Here is a 15406-nt window from a genome sequence, read left to right on the forward strand (position 1 = left end):
GAGTCATTGACCCGAACTTGTCCAGCGCGGAATGGAGAAGGAAGGGTCCCCCCATGCTCTAAGCTATTTGAGGCAAATTAGCATTTTTTGTTTTTTGTTGGTTCCTGCCAGACAGCGAAAACTATGAGGTTTTTAAAGGAAGTAATCCTTCAGTCACTTCCGTCTTCCGTGTATCGAAATTCATCATCACCAGCGGCAGATTTCTGACCTATTTTGAAATATGACAAATAGTAACTCAAGGTCTGATTTAAAGCTCGAAAATTTCCTTAATGTAATACGAGAAACTTTCCTTAATCTAAATATAAATAAAAAAAACTAAAAATATTGTCATTTTACTTGAATGACAAGGAAGTCCATTCCTCTCATTTTCTCTGTTTAAGCACAAAATTTTTTTACCATATTTTTCCTCAAGACGCTCTGAGTTATGAAGAATGTAATTATCCACCGTTTGAAGGTGTAATTTTGTAATCTCGATAGAAAAAGTATTTAATATTGCTTTATGTTTAAACGCGAATCCCCACAACAACACTGTTGTCTATTGTTACTAGAATCCATGTTGCATGTAAGTTGGGATTGAGTTGTTTTCAATTTGAACCTGTCCTCGTAGGTTCTACAGTTGGTAGATTCGCTGTCCTCCCCACACCGGGTGGAAGAGACCTGAGTTCGGGTTCTGTCGATGGCAGGAAGAATTTTTATGGGCACTTTTCACAACGTGGCTGGGTCAGTTGGTCTCAGGCGTGGGTAATTTGGTTTTTTCTCCCAGAAAGGTTTTTCATCCAACAAACAGCAAACCGACCACAAAACACACACAATTTACAGACATATTATATACGAGGCAATATGGCCTACTTCGCTGATGCGCCTAAACCATCACAAAAACAATAGTAGAGTATGGAATCAAAAGTGTTTAAATCTTTTTGGTCAAAGAAATTCGACTCGCTGGTATGTCTGATAAAGGAATAACTTGTGCCGGTCTGCATACACTTCTTTTCTGGGTTGCCTAAGGCCTCTACATCAATCCTACTTCCCCTTATTGGTCCCAACTGTGCAGTTGGAAGGAGTGGTTGGCTGAGAATGTTTCTCGTGGTCCTACATTGGGATCAATTCTGTGCTAATTTAAGGAAATAGCGATTACATCTTCTAACACAGCAAGGTTTCGAGCACAAAGCAAGGATTGGAACCATGGTTTGTAGAATATTACATGGGTATATTGCCTTGGACATTACAAATGCAGATCTCAACCCAAGTGATCAACTTTGGAATTAACCGGAAGGCACAATTACGACAAAGTGGAGCTCCCTTGGAGTTATTAGCGAAGTTCAGGAATACATTAGACAGGCATGGAGGAAAATGCCACCAACACCATTGAAGCAGTCATTATGGCCAAAAACCGGACATGACTATCAGTGTTAATTGACTTTCAGAACATGTTGAAATGAAGTCTCCTTGGGGAGGTTGGAGGGCTTTTCTACATTCCAGGAGAGAATGGATTAATGCTTGAAGGAAAGGGATAAATAACCTGGAGGAAGGTGACTCTGACACTGAACTGGCTATTGCGTCTTTCCAAAGAGGACATATCTTTTGCGCTTGGCGTTATTCTTTCGATTTTGTCGTGTTATGAAAGGACTCTGAAAGTGGATCATTTGTCTTAATGGGAGCAAGTAGACTGCACGACAGGAATTATAAACTCAACGTTAAACTGACAATGCATGGGTAAGTGTACAGATCAAAAATAATTCAAGAAATTGAGTGCAAAAGTTACTCCGAATTTTCTTTTGGTTTTATTAAAGCTATTATATTAAAATCAGATTATTAAACTTTATTTCTTTTATTGTAAGTTTAAAAAATTTAAGTGGTACTGTGAGTACTACTTTACAAGGCGTTTTTTGGGTGGAGGGATATTTTTATCAACATGGTCTGCAGTTGTAGGAAGAAGGAAACTATTTGGTAGAGGCGATATATATTTGAAAAAAGGTGGTGCAAGGGTTGTTGCCAGTATCACTGAGTATACCTTAACGATTGAGGAAACTTCCAATCGGAGGAGAGATAACATTGGTACACGTTTATCTGATGATATGGGTCAGTAATGTGAGCTATTGAAGTCTCTTATTTCCTTCGAGCAGATCTGTGCCAAGAAAAGAAACTCGCCCTAAGGAAGACAATTATCCCAAGCAGCAAAATTAACTGCAGATGGAAATAACTGTGGAAACAGGTACTGTAGCTCAAATGGGATCTACTTCCGCTTTTAGAATCCTTTCCGGATATGCGTTAAAATGATAAGATAAATTGTAGGACTTCACATTGTGTATCTTATTGAATCTAATTGAATTCCAAACAGAAGTGAATGAAACGAAGGATCTACAGTGGCATTACAGAAAACGCTTAATTGACCCGATATCAATCTCGTGTACTTCAGCCACACACACGCACACATCGTCAATTATCGTAGCCGCTAGTGCATAGCCGGGCGTAAAATGACAGGAAAAACTAGTGTGAAAATCCGCCCCCAGGAGGACCAACTGTAAATCTAAGTCACGCACGCACGCAATATGAGCTTCTGGTCTATTGAGCGCGTACAATTGCACGAATTTTCGAGACTCGCCTTGAGCTGGATGAGGGATTCTGTGAAAAGTTTCTCCCCTGTAACATTAGTACGGAGGGGGGTCTAGAAATGCTCATTTGAATCGACATTTTAAAATTTCTAATTTAAAATTTTAAGTTAAAATAATTATAAAAAAATACCATTCTCATTATATACACAAGATAAAATTGCAAAAGTTCTATTGACTAATGCTGCATTCGGATAACTCGAATTCTACGAGAATTCGAGTTATCCGAATTCGTAGAATTCGAGTTATCCGAATTGTTACATCTTACTCTTTAAATGTTTACCCGTGTAGTAGGTCGATTTAACTTTTTACAAAACAAGGATTTTCTCTGTACAGTTCAATGAACTCTGCAATGAAGTCTTTGGATATTTTACCAGCAATTAGCAAAACTGGAGACAAAATGACAGATCATGAGCTGGAGTCTATTTTCGTAATGATACGGTTCAACTCTTTTTTGACAGATGAGGAAATGGTTTTTTTTCAATGAAATGTTAGAGGGAATTAGACAGTAACCGAAAATGAGGGAATATTACAATGCGGATACATTTGGAAAATCAGAAGCGCATGCAATGTTTAACGATCTTACTTAATAGATTGGGAAAATCGCAAGAATTGGACCAATTTTGGTGTTTGGTGAAAGTATAGAACCTTCCAGGAGGAAAATGTCTGACGTGTTTCACGCGGAAAAACATTTAAAATTATTGTAAAACTATTTAGTAATGTAATGCGGAACTAATAAAAGATGGTTGCTGTAATTTTCTCTCAGTAATTTGAGGGACAATTATAGAAATCCTTCGACAACCATTAAATGCTTCTTTCTCAGAGAAAAATCCATTAAGCTGGATGGGCCATCGAGCGGTTAACTGCCACCCTTGTAAACAAATCATTATTACTAAAGCGTGTTCAGAGATGCGTGTCCTGGAGATTTTAACAGATATCTCATCCGAATGTATGGAGCTGAAATTTGGTGTGGAACAATAAAATACTGAAGAAATGAATCTCCAGATAAAGGAAACAAATATCACATTCTTTTCCAAAATAATTGCTGCACAACTGAGTCTCCAATCTAACAACAATCATAAAAGCAGCACCATACAAAGATTAATTAAAAAGCAAGGATCTCTGTGCATCCATGCTTAACAGGCGACCAATCTCTTAACAATCTCTCAAATTGATCAACCATTATGGCATAGGGTGACATCGATATATATCCAGTAAAACTCAAGGGTTGAAATTGGCAGGGATTTGCTTTCTTCCACGATTAACGTCACTCAAGCAAAGCAATAGCTTCGTATTAGTATAAATCACCAAACTTGAATGCAAGGCATGGTCCAATGTCCGATATTTCACATAAATCACATGTAGCAGACTGTAACTTCAACATGGGCTGCTTTATTTTGGACAAACAAGCCCTGGTCAGTTCAAAAGTTCCACTACGCAGGTTAATGAGACAAAATCATGTGTCTTTCACAAGTATTTTTGGCGTTCTCTTCCTGCTATGTCAATGTTTACAAGGAACTTTGTATATTAAGAGCAACCAACATTTCCTCTATCTATTTATCACTTTTGTTTCTTTCTCCTCTTGACCATAAGTCTACCTCATTAAGAAATGCAATTTAAAAGGTTGACACAAATGAATAATCGTATATTGTATTGTATCTTTCATCGGAGCGGTATTTGGGGGAACCCCTCTTAGCGAGGAGTTTCCCTAAGACAGAGGAAGTCTTTCCTGGTTCCTCTGGCTTAAGGCGAGAAGGCTGGCCAAGGCCACTAGCCCTCACGTTGCTGCCTGCTTACAAGGTTACAAGGAAGGACATCTAAGGAAACTTGGAAAATAGAGGAGAGTCCGAAGAGTGGGAAGGGAAAGTATTTCACCCCTGAAAAGTGAGGGGGTCAACAAGGAAATACAGTAGTAGATTGTTGAAGGTATAGTAGGAGATGGAGAAAAATAGTAGGGGAAGGAATTGGAAGGCTTCCTTATATTATTATTATAAAACTTTTATTATCCTCTATGAGCCTTTTTCATAACGTGGCTGAGTTAGTCGGTTTCAGGCGAAAGTAGCGTGGTGTTTTCTCACCGAAATTCGGGTTTTTCGTCCAGCAAACAGAAAATTGAACCCAGAATCGAAATTTACAGACAATATACGCAGAGCAATATGGATTTATTCGCCGATGATCTTAAAATCCTCCAACAACAACAACAACAGCACCGCCATGTCGATCAGGCAGGTAGTCTTTCCTCCTGGTCGATAAGGGTTATGTCTGGTCTCTTGCGTGAGATCGACTTGTCCGTTATCATGGCACAGTCCCAATGTAGTTTGTGAGTAGGGTCTCTAGTACAGCCTGAGGTTCATACTTGTAATGCTTTCTTTGAACAACTGGTATTTTTACACTAGCTTTCTGGTGTATTATTCTGGAGACCTGGTCGTGTCTGTGAGTGTACTCCGTCTTGGTGATCACCCTACATTCCTTGGTGATGTGCTGAATTGTGTCTTGGGCTAGATGGCGTCGTCAAGATATGTCATCTGTCAATCTGCGATCCTTTGCGATGCGTTTCCTGTAATTCCTGAAATTGGTGAACTGGTCTTGGATGGCGAGCATGAATCCTGCGGTTTCTGGAATGAAAGGGCTTTCCGTTCGTAAGCCATTCGTTTGAAGACATCTTTTATATATGTAGTCTTGATGAAGGTCATTCAGGCTTAGGTAGGAAAGTTTTTTCGTCCAGCAAGTCAGTGAAATTGACCAGAGAACAGACAGGATTTACAGACACAAATGCAGATTATGTAAGAAATTACGGGTGACCCTAATATAATAATTTGGATGAAAGTCATTGTAGTGTACCGTGGGATGCCTTCTTTGCCCATCGTTTTGTCTTTGTTTCTTCTGTCTGTGTGAATAGGATCTCCTTGTTAAGGTTGAATGTTATGTGCCGTTTGTCTATCTTTCTTATGGCTTGGTAGATTGGTGCTCAGTTTTCCTGGAAGTAATCCCGCAGTTTCTTAATCGCCTTCTTCTCTTGTTCAAAGAGGTCAGTCAAGCCCTTCTTTTCCTTCTTTCCAGGCTGTGATCAGTCTCTCGATGGCCGACTTGGGTGGTGTTACCAGTTTTTGACTTTCATTATACTGGTCAATCTCATAATCTCCTCCAGTTCAGTGTTGATCCAGTTTATGATCCCGAAGAAGTACGTTCGTATTGGGACTGCGAAATAGCTGGGCCCATGTTTCTGCCATTTAGATTTGATTTTAGCAGGCTTCATAGCCTTGATGATATTTCTCACTCAGGCTGGCCTTGATCTCCTTGTTTGACTGAGCCTGCATCATTCCCAGATTAGAACTTTTGAACTGATCGGAGCTTGTTCGTCAAGAGAAAGCACGCCATGTTGAAGCTGCCGTAGGTCTCTCCTTCCCTCATGCCTTCAATCTCTTCAACGGTTTTCAGCTGTAGTTTCGTCCGACTGGATGTTCTTGATGCAGTTTATAGCTCTTTCATTTGTCTTGACCAAATTACATCCTGACGACAGTTCTGAACTCTTCGGTTATCCGGAAAAGCTGTTGGATTTGATTTTCGGTTGGAGCATGGTGTTTGATGTCGTCCATTTACATCAGGTGGGAGAGGGTACACAGGTTCTTCCTCCCTTCTTTTAGGGTATATCAGTACTTGCTGTTCTTGAGCATGGTGGATAGTGGGTTGAGGACTAGACAGAACTGTAGACAGCTCATTGCATCTCCTTGGAAGTTTCCTCCAAGGTCTCGTCGTGATTTTTGACATTGATGGTGCTCCATTTTGCCATGGTTGCTTCCAGGAAGCGTGTCAGTGTTGGGTTGATTTCGAAGACCTTCAGTGTTTCTATCAGCCAGCTGTGAGCAGGTAGTCAAACGCCTTGAGATGATCGAGGTGGGCCATGTACTGGTGGCAGCGCTTCTTGTTGTCTTGCTTCATAACTGCAGTGTCAATTGTTAATTTCTCCATGTATTCTTCCTTCATCCGCTTGCATCCCTTCTATTGTTCGGTCATGATGTTCTAGCCCTCCAAGTGGTCTGATTTCTTAGTTATGCAGCTGCTCAAGATCTTGTACATAGTTGGGAAGCAGGCAATCGGTCTGTATTTCATTGGGGTTCTTGTATTTGGGTCCTTAGCCTTCAGGTATGTGATTCTTTGAATAAGAAAGTCGGAGACTCTGTCAGGGTGCCTTGTTATCTGGGTGAATCGCTCCGCTGTGTGCCTGTGTGTGAAGCTGAACTTCTTGTACCAGTAGTTGTGGATGTTATCTGTTCCTGGGGTTGGCTAGTTGTGGGACTTTCTGATCGATTGTTGAACGTCTTTCTCCCCAATCTCCCATAATGTATCTTTGTACATCTTTAGTTTTCTTCCTTTCTAGATCTATCCAGGGAACACGGTAGTCGTTATGTTTAACTTCGCTGCTCCACAGGTTACCCTAGATCCCCTCAAGTGCCTTCTGGTTGGTTGTGGGGTCCGTTGTCTTCCTTCTCTTCCTGTCCAATTTTCCTCTAGAAGGCTGTCTGGATTCCTTGAAATATCCTGTTTTTTTTTTCTGGGGAAACTTCCTGTAACGGTGAAGTCCCTTGCTGAGTGCCAGGCGTTTCTGTTTGAGGATGTCAAGGTATTCTTCGATTCTCTGATTATAGGTCTCATGTTTTTTGCTGTGGATGTTGTCTTTTTTGAGGATGTCTTTTACTTTTATTATGTGCTTCTTACTTCTGTTACCCAGTTAGTACTGGGTTAGTTGGCTTATCTTCTTTCTTCTGCCTTCTTTCCCCAGCACTGATTTCTCTCCCGTTCATCCTGATTGCTTCTACAGCGGTATAGTAAATGACTGTGTGGATGGTGTCTAGTGTTGCTTCGTTGTTGTTAAGGAAATTCGGTATTATTCACCGATTGAGGTGGTGTGTGACTTGCCACAGGATTCTGTTCGGTCTCTGTTTCGGCATTGTGTGGGTCTTTGTGGGGTCCATTGCCTCCAATTGTGCTAGCGCTTTCTTCCACTCTTCTATTCTAGATACCGTGATCTCGTCTGTTTTCACTTTGGTTGCTCTGGGTTCTTGGCGTTCCTCCGCTTCTGGTTCGGTTGTATCCGTATTAGTTGTTCTTTGTAGTTGAGCCTCACACCATGCTTTATTTATTTATTTTTTCAAGATTGGTAGGAGTTGTCAGATTCTTCTTGACAATGGTCGTCTCTGTTCTGCTCTTCTCTGATCTGTGCAGTCGGGAACCGTTCCAATCACTTGGTCTCTGTTTTCGTCCTGTAGATTGTCGCGTATGTTCCTAGCTTCGTTACTGCGTGTTGTCTTTGCAAAAAAAAATTTTTTTTTTTTATGAGAACCCCAAACACGAGAGGTATTATAACCTATAGTACTTAGTACCGTACTTCGGGTGGAGGTTGAGAAGACGAAAGAAGATATTTGTTGATATTGGACTTGAACTTCTGTAGGTTGTAATTTTCAGGAAATACGTATGAAGGAAAGTTGTTCCAGAAAACGGCAGTTGAATGAATAAACGAGGAAGATGAAAGGTTGGTTCTGTGAGTTTGAAGTTGGACAGTAAATGGATGTTGGCTGGTGGCGGCACGTGTTCGGACTGTTTTGAAAGAGAGAGAGCGGGAATTATAGAAGCTAATTCAGAAGAACAGTGCCCATGGAAGTATCTGTAGAAGAGGCATGCAGCAGAAACAGTACGTCTATGAGAAAGCGAGTGGAGAGACTCTGTTAGAGATGAATCATTAATTAACCTAACTGCCCTCTTCTGAATGGAATCTAGAAGCCTGAGAGAGGTTTGGGGGGCACCACCCCAGATGTGGGAACAATATTCCATGGCAGGGCGGATTTGCGATTTATACAGAATGAGCCGCTGTTTGGAAGAAAAGTAACGCCGAGAGCGAAAGAGAAAACCAAGTTTTTTAGATGCAGAGGAAGCAATATTTGTAATGTGCTCGTGCCAAGAGAGATTAGAAGTCAGGGTAATCCCCAAAAGAGATATATCATTTTGCCTAGAAATCGGAGTGTTATCAAAGATAAGCATAGGAGCAGAAGAATGCTTTTTGCGTGATATAAGACAACACTGAGTTTTAGAAGGATTGAAATCAACTAAGTTGTCTTTGCCCCACTGGAGAATTACCTGAAGATCGGTATTTAAGGCATTGGTAGCAGATTTTCGAGAAGTTGAAGCTGATTGAGCTGGACAAGGTTTCTCAAAATGGAAAGTGGAATGCAATGTGCTATCATCGGCATAACTATGGATAGAATTTCAATGGAAGAAAGTCTTTAATATACAAGAGGAAAAGAGTGGCGGAAAGAACTGAACCTTGGGGGACACCAGGATTAGTGGAGAAGTTAGAAGACAGAGCCATCTACCATCACCCTCAGTGAGCGATCAGAGAGAAAACCGGATAACCAATTACTAAAAACAGGTGGGAAACCATAAGATGGAAGCTTATTTATTTGGTGAAACTTGTGTTTCACCAAACCTTTCCATTGAATTAGTCCATAAATGGGTAACATAAGCCAGAATGTCCCCAGTGGATCGACACTGACGGAATCCATACTGGCGATCGTTGATCAGATGGAAGGTTTCTACGTAGTTTAAGAGTGGCGGTTAATTGATTCTCCATTACTTTAGAAAGAGTAGAAGTAATTGCAATGGGACGATAATTGGATGGGAGGGATTTGTCACCCTTTTTAGGAACTGGCTGGATATGAGCAAATTTCCGAGCAGAAGGAAAAACACTTTTGGAATAAGAAAGTGAAAAAAGGCGGCAAAGAATAGGAGTAAGTTCAGGAGCACGGGTTTTGAGAACAAGTGGAGAAATACCATCAGGACCTGGAGCTTTCTTAGCATCAAGATTCATCAAAATCCTTCTGATATCCTTTTGACGGAAGACCACAGGAGGCATTGAATTGAGCGTGTTGGGAATGGTGGGAGGTGTTTTACCAAGTTCATTAATACATGAGCTGGAAGAAAAATGGGATGCTAGCAGGTCAGCTTTATCCTTGGCTGAAGTGACAACAGAACCATCTGGTTTGGACAGAGGTGGGAGCAGAGATGGGCAAAAGTTGCGGCCAATAACTTTGGCAAGAGACCAGAATGCTCGGCTACCATTAGGGCAAGAAGCAAGTTTTCTACTCGTAGCCTGTTCAAACTCTAGTTTGGACTGATTAATAACTGCTTTACAATTGTTGCGAGCTTTGGTGTACTCAGAAAATGAAACTGAAGAATTAGAAACAAGCCAATTACGATATGCAACGTTCTTCTCTTGGACAGCCTTAGCACATTTATTGGAAAACCAAAGTTTAGATAAAGGACGAGATTTTAAAGTGGAGTGTGGGATAAAGGATTCCATTCCTGCAAGAATAATTTCACTGACACGATCTCAGAAAACATTGACATCAGAAGGTCTGAAACAGTAATCAGACCAAGGAAAAGAAGAAAAGAAGTCTCGCAGGTCATCCCATTTTGCATTCTTGTAATGCCAAACAATACGAGGTTGGGAATAGCCATGAGATAAAGGTTCCATTGGAGGAGAGACAATCACCGAGTTGTGATCTGAAGTGGCTAAAGGAGCTCTCGCTTCGACCGTGTACTTAGAAGGGTTGTTTGTGAGAAAGAGATCAAGCGTATTGGCTGTATGATTAGGATTGTCCGGTATTCTTGTAGGTAAATGAACAATCTGTGCTAGGTCATTAGTAATTGCAAAAGCCTCAGCATCTCGACCTGCTTGGCGGCGTGACTAGAAAACGGAAGCCAGCTGGAGTTGTGAACGTTAAAATCACCAAGGAAAATTACCTCACTGTTAGGAAAGTTGGACTGGAGAAAGTCAAGTTGCAAAGAGAGGAAGTCAAAGAGCTCCAAGTGAGTAGTGGAGTTGGGAGAACGGTAGAGACAACAGATGAATTTGACACAATGAGGTAGAGAGATTTTAAGCCAGAGAAGATCAAAGAGAGGAGATTCCAAATTGCCAAGTTTTTGACAGGGAATATCAGAACGGACATATGCAGAAGTACCAACTTTGAGGCGAAAGGAATCATACAGCAAATAATTTGGACATCTGAGATGAGCAGTAGTTGAATCAACCGATAACTGAGATTCAGTCAGAAAAAGTACATGGGGTTTGGAAGACTGCAAAATGTGTTTTACTGAAAAACTGAAAAAATAAATGTGTTTATTCCGATGCTCCTTCAATTGTTGACTTCTTCCTTTTTGGGTAGTCATAACGTAGTCTCGCAAAGAAGCATAGTTGGTTGGGCTGTGTGGTCATTCCCTTCAGTTGTGGTAGCTGTACAGTCATCCTGAAGAAGCGCTGCTCGTCACTGATCATTAACGACTCACCCAATCTTTACATCGTCTGCAGATTTTGACATCACGCCGTTTATCTCTTCGTCGATGTCATTTACGAAAATCAGAAACAATAGTAGTTCAAGAACCGATCCTTGGGGGTATCACTCTTGAGTTACACCAATCTGAAGAATATCCGTTAATCACAACCCTCTGCTTTCAATCCTGTAATCCATCCTAAAATCTTTCCTGTAATCCCAACATGTTCCAACTTGTAGAGTAAACCTTCTTGAGTCAAATGCATTTCTAAAATCCGTTTATACGAATAAACAACGTCGAAATTATTTTCTACATCTGTCTCGTGGTCAACTGACTCAAAATTGCTAAAGAGGTTAGTGAAACATGATTTTCGCTAAACAAAACCATATTGTGCGTCCATCAGGAATACAATTTCTATCTAAATGTACTTGGACTGCACTGTTCATCATTTCTTCTAAGATTTACCCTACAAATGAAGTCGGATAACCGGTCTCTAGTTACAGACGTCACTCTTGGAACCGCATTTACGTATTGGTTATACGATGGCACTGCTCCAATCCAAAGGAATCTCTCCCGACCCAAAGATAGCCTCATAACTCAATGGTTCAGTACTCCCTTTGGCCGCTTCCATAGCTATCATTCCACACAAATACGTGGACTGACCGTGAACTATCAGCAGATGGCTAATGGCGTTCATAGTTAAGGGAACGTCCAATTATTGTTAACTTTCGTACTGCAGAATGTACTCTTGCGGGCAGAACAGTTGTGACTTTCTGTCATGTGTGCCGGACCTGAGGAGGGTGTACGAGAGCGCAAAACCAATTACAACTACAGTATATCAGAAACAAAGGGGCACCCTCGGTTAGGGCAAGAAAAGTTACTCTCGCTGTACTTTTCTCTATAATTCATTCACGAACCCGGGTCACCTGAATCCTAGGACCGGCCCTGCTTGTCATTCCACGTTAAGTGAGACGTAATTATTACAGAAGAATCACGAAAGGGTTTCAAAAACATTTACGAGGGTCATTTTAGTGAAGATCCTCGGCTGCACACGCGTTTGCAATACCCTAAAATGTTTTGAAGCAAGCCGACTAACCCTTTGAGGAATTCCTAAATTCCAGCAACTTTGTGAGAAAAAAATTTAAGAATGGGAATTTTAGATTTTGTCAATGCCATTTTTAATGTTACCTTTTGACAAGAGAGGGCAGCACCTTACGTACATAATGTGTTCGTTAAAACTGTACGTTTTGGTACTTAATTTCATTTCTAATTTCATCGAAATGAATCCCTGAGGACACTGAGAATTCCTTCGTGGAAAGGCGAAAATGCAGGGGTCTAATTACGAATTAAATTTAATTATAAAATGTTAAATGAAAAATTGATATTAGGGTCCCCCGATACCCATTTAAAATCTGATACCCCCCTGCGTATTGACTCTTCGTTCCAATGTCAGAATATTAGACATTGTCCATCCCACCCCCAACAAGTCGATGTTCATTACTCCTCTGCAATCCCATCAAGAACAGTTGAGCCGTACGGGTACCTTTCCTCGGATCAGGCTTCCTTTCTTTTATTACCAATTTCTTTTTCCTGGTCATGTCACATGAATTGTGGTTGTTGCTGGGTTTTAAAAGCATCGGCGACTAAGGCCATAATGCTCCGTGTATGCTGTCTGTAAATTGCTCCTCCCATAGCCGGGAGGAAAAGACCCGAGTTCGAAACCCATCGATGACGTGAGGAATTAATTTTAAGGACCCCAGAATTTCTAGTATTTTTGTGTTAACTTCGTTCTGTCCCAGATTATTAAAGATCGGAGTTCATCTACAAGTGATTCGTTGCGTTGGAGAGTCGTCGCATAAGTTGGTGAATCATAGGCAGAAGAAGTAAGGGCATGAATGTCCATCGAAGTGCAATATCTGGTTGTGGAGACTGTTTGAAGGAGGTTATTTTCAATCCTTGTTGCTCTTCTATGTCTTGATGATCGTTGTTATGAAAGGTTTCATTTAGCTATTTATAGAAGAGTGATTCGTCCATTTTGACCTTTTTGTTGTTCATGTTAACTATTCATTTTGATCAGCACAGTTTACCTTCAGCGTTATGTTCTGTGCTCGTACTTTTAATAACTGAGTTCGCTTCTTTTTGAATGCCAATGCTATCTGACAATAAGAACACTATGGAACTTTCAAGTTCTGAACGCAAAGTCCAGGCTGTTTTCAAAATAATAAGCAGCCCTTTGTTTTCAGAAAATTTTGGAAGTCGTAATTAAGAAAACGAGTCTAATTAAGAAAAAATTCATATTTTTATGATTGGTTTGATGCAGTGTCAAGACGAAAGTTTAGAGTTTTTCATCCAGTGGAGAGATTCATAACTGAAAGCACGCCTTGAAAGTAACATGTCTGTTGTTAAAGATTCAGTTTAACTGAGAAAACAATGAAACTGCATGGAATTATGTTCAAGAAAGTGTCTTGGAAGATTCTAATAACTTGTTCGCAACGAGATGACGAATTCAACATATTTCAACCAAATTACTACTTATTATGTCTTGGTCAATCATTCCAAAGTGGTATTCCAGGGGTATGCTCTGAAGGTGGACTACACTTCACTGAATGCCATTAGGAATCGTCCATACAACGTAGCAAACAACAGCAGGACACTTGGAAATGGCTGAGTTTCCTACGGTACTTTAAACTTTTATTCTCGAAGTTGGTCCTCGTGGGTGGTACGGTTTATAATCGCCGTCCTCTGAAGTTGGGTGCAAAAAGGCTTGAATTCGAATTTAGGCATTTAGGAACTTTATTATAGGTCTGGTTTCTAAGCTAGCAGATTCAGGGATTCTGTCCAGCTCTAATGTTTCTTTCAGTGGTCACTTTCCACAAATTACCACATCCCTGCAGAAGGTAAGGCTTTTTTAGAAGATTTTCAGTTCTGTTTAAGTTCTGTTTAAGAACGTAACCATTATCTGTTACCTATACGCAACTCTGGTTGTCTTTTTAATCCTCAGATGGCACTCCATAATTCAAAGTTATTGGCAGGATACCACAAAAATGTTTTCGAGTTTAACTAAAAATTGATGAAGTATAGAAAAGTTTATAGATTTTATGTTTTATGATTTTAGATTTTAGTTTATAAGTTTATATGAATCTCGCAAATAGTTTCTTCATCGCCAATTTACATAAAAATCTTTTTAATTTAAAAGACACAAGCTGCAATACAAGATACAAGATAAGAAACACTACAAAAGACACAATACAAGCCCGGATTCCATGCTTGCGTTTAAGTTCAATCGATTAGATTGAAAGAACTGAGGCATCCGTAGCCGAGAGGTCAGGAGTGTAGTAACACGCTCATTGACTAGACCTGGGTTCAAGCCCGTGACTGCTAAATACGGTAGATCTGATTATGGTCCATTTCCCTCAACATGAGTTATTGAGGAGGCTTCCATCCTGCAGTGGATCGATAATGGCTGCTGCTAACCATTTACCTTTCTTTTTCAAGTGAATTGTAAATAATACATTTTAAAAAGAATCCTCAGATTCCTACTTCATAGGGGTAGCAGACACATCATGGGACATTCTACTGCATGCATCATCAATCGTAAAATCGCTCACGTCCATATATTTCACAGTTATCCGCGCAAATTTTCAGATAAATCCGAAGGGAATTTTCAATAACGAAGAGGATTATTGGCGTAATGCAGAGGGCAGGACCGTCGTTATGCGCCATGAATCGTAATGTCACATACAGTGGAAGTGTGATTCTTGAAATACAGATGTCAGTACAAAGGCGAAGGTTGTAACTGAGTTTTTGTGCACGCACTCAGATGGGCAAATAGTGTGAAACTTCCTTCTAAGAGCTGGAATCCGTCTTTTTTAGACTGGAGCGCTGCTGTTTGTTTTCTGTGACGTTCTTCAAGGTCAGAACACACAACAGTGGAGTATTTGTATAATTAAGGCGATTTTAACTCAGCGTACATACAAAATTGGTCGCCTTGTGAAGAACTGCGCAGTGTTTCAAGATATTCAATGGAAACCCACACTAGCGTAGAGGACACCGCATTGATGAGGATTATTCTCGGTCGGATTTACGGGTCCCCGGTAAATGTTGCTCTTTTCATCCTCCTGTTGTTTGTAACGACATCGTTATGCCACTATCGATATCAGTTCCACCACGTGCTTTCTGATCTACCGGGCCCTCGTCCGCATCTCTTTATAGGAAACATAGATCGTTTGTACAAATGTTACAGGAAGAGTGGAAAGCATAGTCTTAATGTGGGTATGTATGCCACAGTTTGTGCAATAATCGAGCCAGCTTATTTTTATTTGATTTATTTCGTAATGGAGTTGTCTGATTTATCCTAAGGAGAACCTACACTTTGAACTGAGTTAAACTGTCAGCCGATAACCCCAAAAGTTCAGACCTGCCGTGTTTAGTTTTAAATCACAAACCAGAAGGGAATCAGCCAATCAGCAAAA

The sequence above is a fragment of the Mastigoproctus giganteus genome, chromosome 7 (assembly GCF_048544385.1).
Source record: "Mastigoproctus giganteus isolate SK-2022 chromosome 7, ASM4854438v1, whole genome shotgun sequence".
Lineage (NCBI taxonomy): Eukaryota > Metazoa > Arthropoda > Arachnida > Uropygi > Thelyphonidae > Mastigoproctus > Mastigoproctus giganteus.